General features: G+C 34.3%; 1 long non-coding RNA gene across 13 annotated transcripts; it reads right to left on the reverse strand.

The window, feature by feature from the left end:
• Window positions 1–891: 891 nt before the first annotated feature.
• LOC110916316 lies at window positions 892–7,047 on the reverse strand. 13 transcript variants are annotated; one of them, XR_004884593.1, is made up of 9 exons: window positions 6,618–7,047; window positions 6,351–6,516; window positions 6,135–6,280; window positions 4,500–4,775; window positions 3,683–3,774; window positions 2,621–3,599; window positions 1,874–1,994; window positions 1,476–1,744; window positions 892–1,388 (listed from the first exon to the last, which is right to left on the reverse strand). It is a non-coding gene; the product is annotated as an uncharacterized LOC110916316 (long non-coding RNA). The 13 variants fall into 13 exon arrangements; XR_004884600.1 differs by having other exon boundaries at window positions 2,621–3,069; window positions 6,618–7,044; XR_002579645.2 differs by lacking the exon at window positions 4,500–4,775 and having other exon boundaries at window positions 2,621–3,069; window positions 3,541–3,599; window positions 6,618–7,042.
• Window positions 7,048–7,530: the final 483 nt, after the last annotated feature.

Consider the following 7,530-nt stretch of genomic DNA (forward strand, 5'->3'; position numbering starts at 1 on the left):
AGTGTGGTTGTTTCTATTATACAGACACACAAACAAAAAATAAAGTGACTATGGTGTGGCTAATGGTTATTTATAGCCACACGAAATCTTGTAATTTTAAGTGTGGCTGTTGTCTAACCTTTGGTTACACATATTTTTTTTTTCTTATGGCGATTTCTATCATGTGGTCACACAAACAAGAAACAAAGTGACTATGGTGTGGCTGTTGTCTAACCTTTGGTCTCTTATATTTGTTTTTTCCATGACATTTACGATAATTTCGTCACATAAACAAAAACAATGTGACAAATTGTGGCCGATTCTATTATATAGTTACATTAGTTTATTGTAAGTGTGGCTAAAAATGTTTACTAGACACAACATTTTTGTAATGTTAAGTGTGGCTATTGTCTAACCTTTGGTCACACATATTTATTTTTCCCATGACTTTTGCTATAATTTAGTCACATAAACAAAAAACGATATCACGAAAGTGTAGCTAATGGTTATGTATAGCCACATGTTGTAATGTTAAGTGTGACTATTGTCTAACATTTGGTCACACATATTTGTTTTTCCTATGACTTTTGTTATAATTTCGTCACACAAACAAAAAACGATATCACGAAAGTGTGGCTAATGGTTATGTATAGACACATGAAATTTGTAATTTTAAGTGTGCCTATTATCTAACATTTGGTCACACATATTTTATTTTTCCATGACATTTGTTATGGTTCCGCCACAAAAACAAACTGACAAAAGTGTGCTACATGAAACTTTATAATTTAAGTGTGGCTATTATCTAACTTTTTGTCACACATATTTATTGTGGCTTTATGTGGCCATTTTCATATAATTAGACATTTATTTTCAAATTTTTGTAAAATTAAAACATTAGTAACCATGAGAAAACCTAAAAACCAAATGATATTAACAATAATAAATCAAAATCCATACATAAGTTTTCAACTTAAATACTAATTAAAGACAAACTTCTAATCAAAATCTATCTACAAATGTTGTAAAGGGAATGCCTCTACACATAAACTAAGAACTAATTCTAGGTTGTCTTCAAATCCATATACTCATTGCTTTTAGACTTGAAAGTGCTGCAAATTTATATCCGGTTGTTTTGAATTTGTGAAATGCTCCAAGATTTGATTGCAAAATCAATGACCAGTCACTAGATTCAAGTTGTGAACAATTCAATCAATGACTAGCCACACAGCATCAATGAGATCCAAGCTTCTTTTTGAACTGCTCAATCACAATAAAAGCATGCCCGAATACATGCTCACCTATAATATGGAAAAACGCGTACGAATAACTCACAAGTTTTGCTTTCACTTCTTTCTTGCCTTTGCTTGATTCCAGTTCTTCCGATTCTAGAAATGGTGATCGTTCGCCTGTTGTGAAAGGTGAACTAAAATGTTAGTTTCATGAATCCAATTTGGAAAAAAATGCAATTTATATGATTAAAGTACTAGTATTACCTGCTCTCAGAGAAGATGGAGGGGATAGGAATGTTTTCGAAGAACCAGCACGTAGAGCTGAATATAAAACTAATAAAACAATTGTAAGCATTCCAAGAATCAGTGTACATGTGGTGATGGCTTTGGAACTGTTTAAACCATTGCAAGTGTAACACCACTCCAAGGGCATTGTTGGGCAAAACCATGTGCTTTCTCGTGCCCCATTAGCTGGGAGTCGAGGGAGACCAGGGACTATGTTCTTCAAATGTTTCCTTGGGTCTCAATTAAACCTGAAATCCCCAAGGCTTGTTATGGCACATATATCTCTTGCATTTACTTCTAATTAACAATAAAATAGCCAAGCAGTTATACAACTTTAATCCAACTTGGTTACACAGATTATTAACAAACAAACTTACACGGATCACATTAGCCCTCTAAGATGATGACTCATTTGGGTGCTTCTTTTTACAAAACTCATCCCATAATTGTACAAACCACAACCAGTAGGAGACTCCTAGTGTGCTTTTGAGCCAGCTCCTGAAAATTAATATAACATAGAAGGTTAAGATGCCATCCTCCTCTTGTAACCTACTTTCCAGAATTGTACGTTTGGTCAACGAAAGTCACTAAAACATATAATCAAAATCATTACTTGAAAACTATTAATGCAATTAGGTATGGGCTAAAACATTATCTCCAACACTCGGGATGTAATGATATTTAGAAAACACACTTAAAAAAGTAAAAAAAAAAAACATACAACTATCAATAGGGTTCATTCGCAGTTATCAAAGTAGGTGATACATCACAGAGTCAAATTGATCACACTATATCACAATGATATATGCAAGCGTATGGAAAAGTCTATGTAGAAACTTACACAGCTGATTGTAGAAGCTACCCACTAATTTAAAATTGGTGAAAATGCAAGTTAAGCTGTAACATAACATGTTGAGGTACTTTGGTCAATCAAAAAGGCAGCATTCTATGAGAATAATGCAAATCCTAGTAAATTCGAACCATATCAAGTCATATAACTACAAGTAAAACAATTTGTCATAAGAACATGGGACCTCTTAAGGAGGTACTGATAGGGCAAGTGTTCATACCATATATAATAATGATGATGACAAAAATAAGAAAAGAATACAAAAAAGTACAACCTTTACGATATTTCCAGCATATGTCATTAACCATGACACCAGAAGACCAGTGAAACCTATATTTAATACCACAAGCCATGGTGTGATGGTGTAGCCATTGAAAAGGTGGTCCCACCATGGCCCATTCTCAAACCCTCTAAAATCATCCAAAAAAGCCGTCCGATGTTAAATATTGCCCCAAACTTGAAATAAACATGTAGCAGGCAACCGTATAAACATCATAATCACATTTTTCTACTATAAAAACAGAAAATGATAAAGAAAAACGGAACCTGCGTATACAGCTGAACATTCTGCCAATATAAGGTGTCATTATTCTTCTTCATCAAGAATTATGTATAAACCCCAGCCAGCGCCAAAAGACCAGAAAATAATAAAGAAAAATGAAACCTCAACTCTCTGCAAACCTGACCCGGAACCCGAGATTGTATAAAATCAAGAACCAAAATCTGGACACGGTGGATAACATCGAGTATCAGTTATGTATGAAATCGGTCCTTTGGTTTTCTGCCAACGAGCCGAGCCGAGCCCGAGCTCAATCAGGCTCGAGCTCGTTTAACTTACAAAAGCTTGAGCTCGGCTCAATTCAAGGTTTATTCTAAAGCTCGACTCAGGCTCGGCTCGTTTTTTTATTTATTAAATGATTTATATTAATTATAACTATTTTTATATATAATAAGTTATTTTTTCATAATTTTATAAATAGTAACTATTACTATTTAAATATATATGTAATATATAAATGAATTATATAAACAGTGAGCTCGTTTAGGCTCGAGCTAGATAAGCTCAGCTTGGGCTCGGGTTCGCTTACTAAACGAGCATGTTTTTGAGCTTGGGCGCGGGTTCGAGTTCATCCAAGCTTTTTTCGAGCCGAGCTCGAGTAGCTCACGAGTAGCTCGGCTCGTTTGCGCCCCTACCTGAAGTGTTAAAGCTGGTCAATTTGGTACTCTTTGATTTCTTTACTGGCACAATGCAACTAAGAACACAAAGTGTGTGAAGTTAATTAAACAAAATGTGAAAAAAATGAAATAAGAAGGTAAGAATGGTAAAAGGACGTACTTGATGCAGTTGTCATGAACACCAGCATAACCTTTATAATTGCGGGTTCCCTGTTTTGAGCTTCCATATAACTTTCCAAATGCTTCTGTAAACTGAAAATCAGATGACAAAATGTTAAGATACAAATCCGAAGTAAGTGCAAAACGGATGGTCGGTCAGGTAACTGGTCAAACAGGTTGACCAAAATAGAATCGGGTGATAATAAACCTATTCGGTTCAAGTAATCAATCTGTTCTGACCCGTACTTCATTTTTCCTATTCTATTACAACCCATTCTGACCCACTTTTCAGCATTTGTACTTCATCACATATGAGAAGATTACAAGAGCCACTATCATTAAACTTTGATGAATGCACTAGATAGGTGATAGGTCTTATAAGAAAAAATCAATACATGGGAGAGAACCAGGGTTAATTTGTGTATACTTCTAACATCAAGAAATTCAACTACATTTACATGTAACTGGCTATGTGGGCTTCTGAAGTTATAAATGCTGGAAATGACATCATCACGACTACTTTGACATAAAGCAACAAGCTTAACTCTTTCACCAACCCTATTCTTAATTTCTGCCTCCCAGTTGCTTACTAGACTTATAGGAGTTACAATTATTGCCTTTTTACCTAGTGGTCATTCATCTAATCCTTGACGAAGAAGAGTGTATAACTAGTAGTCTTCCCCAATCTATTTAAAAGGAGATAACATTGGTCCATAAAAAAACAGTCAATGTACTTCATCACATCATTATGAGCAATAACGAGTAATATTTAGCTACTTATATGTAAATCTAATGTATTTTCTTATTAAATGCCATACTTCTGGTGGGGTCAGGTGAACTTAACAAGTATATGGTCCACTTCTAGGGGTATAGAATCGCCATCTCCATCTTCCAAATGTTCAGGCTGCCATATTATCAGTGATTTAATATCTGGTGGCAACTTTGTAATCCCTTCTGGCACTTCATACTCCACAGAAACACGAGTTTGATCCCCATGGTACAAACCATTCACAAGCACAGAGGTGGCAAATCAGTTGTTCATTCTGATTGGGATACCCAAAGAAGTAGTGACTGCCTTTTCACCACAAGATTTCCTTTGATATCAAAATCATAAATTCATGTTAGTTGACTCCAATACAAGGTCTGATTACATGATGTTGTACAAACCAAGAATCAAATCAATCACTCTATCCATCACAAAAAACATCTTTACAGTTATGCGATGGTTTTACCAAATGTTGATTACCAATAGCTGAAGAAAAACATACATATTGGTGCTATTGTATTACTAAATTTTGATAGCTGAAAAACTAAATACTACAACAATTAAAATCACATGACCACATCTAAAACTAACTGGTAAGCTAAACAAAAAAAGAAATCTAGTAAACTTAAAGGTAGCAAACAGGTAAGCTGAGAAATGGATCAAGAAAGGTTAGTGGGTTGGGCTCACTGATCAATATACCCAATGAACTCTCTCAATAACAGTAAACTAACATTGTATGCTCTTTTTGTACCCTAATTTTGATAAACATTGGGATGTTGTGTTGTAATAAGACTCAAAATGCAAGATACCAATTGATTCCATGGTTAACAAAGATACACTAATTTCTGACTCATTTGCTTTAACTACCTTCGCCGAATGGTATCATCATTTAGATAACTCTCTACCAAGAAACACCCACGCTGACCAAAAGACACGAACATATGAAATAACAATTTACATACATTGTATACGCATTTAGCAATACGATCACGATTTATACTAGATGTATAGAATTTGTAGTCAACAGGTTAGACTATATTGGTTACCTATAGTTAGTGTACACTATTGATTTGATTACAACATTAAAGGGGCACCTGCAGTTTCTTAATAGTGGGGAACAAGTAAACTTGTAATAGAAGCATCGTTAACATGATCCACACCGGTTTTTATGGCATAATTAGCATCAAATCAGTTCCTAAGCACAATTTATATAATATTACCAGATTATCTTTTGTATAGAGGATTGTATTAATTTGTTTAAAATAGAGTATATATTGATTTCGTCTAGCTCAAAGTTCAGATTTTCAGGTAGTTATAGTTAGACCCAAACCATTTACATATTGCCAGTTATCAATCAGGTGCATACTTTTCTAAATAAGTGTATAATACATGCAGACATGCTTCAAGGTTAACAGAGATGGTGATGCATTAAGGTTATGCTTTTTTTAGACAACGTTAGTACATTATAATTCATAAATTTACTAGTTTTTAAGCACTAAAATGAAGAAAACATGCCTCGAACTGTCTCGCTTTTTTGAGAAAATTTCAGCGTTATTCAAAAAGAATTTTTAGTTTGTCCTTGGATTTCAGAAAACTCCAAGGGCATGATCTGCTCACAGTCCTTAACAAGCACATCACTGGAACCTTCTTCGAGTAGATGTTTCTTTGGAGACCAAGAAGCAGTTACCTTTTGTGTTTTCTTGGGATGTTTTTCCAAAAGATGATTTCTTTAACATTTGTCTAGATGCAGGAGATTCTCTTCCATCTTTAGCAAGCTCTCCTTCTGGTCTAGACACTGCCACACCAGCTAACTGATTCAAATTTGTTCCTGATCTGCCAAAACCGGATTTAATTATCAAATCAAACTCAATTGCATCTCATTCTCTATTTAAAATTAACTCACTTTTGAAGAGCACGGCCAACACTACCATCATCGATTAAACCCAGCAATCAATTTGTAGATTCTCACAATACCTAGTGATCAAAACCTTGGAAGTAGAAGAATCCCAAACCACACCTCTCTCACACGTTTCATCAAACATCTTGCGTGCAACTTCAACCAAACCCATCTTGACCACAACACCAACAACACAATTTAACATTCCAGAAACCCTATAGAACCATTCATACAAGAAAAACAAAGAAAACAAGGACACATAAAGAGAGAAACCTGAATGAAATCAAATAAGGATGGCTCTGCGTTCTTGAGGGAGCCACTGTAAACTAAATTAACACTTTATTAACCAAAATTCCATTGTTCATATGTGATGTCATTATCATATGGGTTGTGTCTAGCTTGAAGCAGATGATGTCCATGGCTGTGACTTTGAGAGTAATGGACTGAAAGAATGATTCATGATCGTGAGGGTTTTTGTAGGGGTGGTTGAGGTTTTAGGGAATTCTTTTGTTATTAAGTATCGAGGCGGTGGAGTATATAGCCGATGTGAAGCAGGAGGGAGATAGGGTTTAGAATGGAGATGGAGAGGGAAACTGAACAAATTTTGTTGGAGAATTTTGAGAAGGTGGAGAATTTGCAATTGGGGAAGGAGGGAGATAGGGTTTAGAATGGAGATGGAGAGGGAAACTGAAATTTAGAGTTGAAAATCTGAAAATTTTGAAATTGAAATTTATAAAAATGAAAGGATTACAGTAAATTGAAATTTATAAAAAGTAAATTAATACATATAAATTAGTGGCTAGTAAACTATTTTTTTCCACAAACATATTTATATTTCTATAAATTAATACATATGAATTTATAAAACATAAATTGAAATTATATATTTTTATGCATTTGATATGTAAATTACATGTTATGTATATGATCTACTATTATCCATTGTGATTATTAAAACCTAATACGACCATGAAAACATGTATGATTTATTATTTTCCATTGTGATACATTAAGGCCGGTATCGTCCATTAAGAAAAGTATCATCTACCATTGTCCACTATGATCCATTAAGGCCCAATATGGTCCATTAATACATTGACATGTATAAACTACTATTGATACTTTATGATCCATTAATGCCTAAAATGGTCGATAAATACATGTATGATATATTGTTGGTTATCAT

This window comes from Helianthus annuus, chromosome 16, assembly GCF_002127325.2.
Source record: "Helianthus annuus cultivar XRQ/B chromosome 16, HanXRQr2.0-SUNRISE, whole genome shotgun sequence".
NCBI classification, from domain to species: domain Eukaryota; kingdom Viridiplantae; phylum Streptophyta; class Magnoliopsida; order Asterales; family Asteraceae; genus Helianthus; species Helianthus annuus.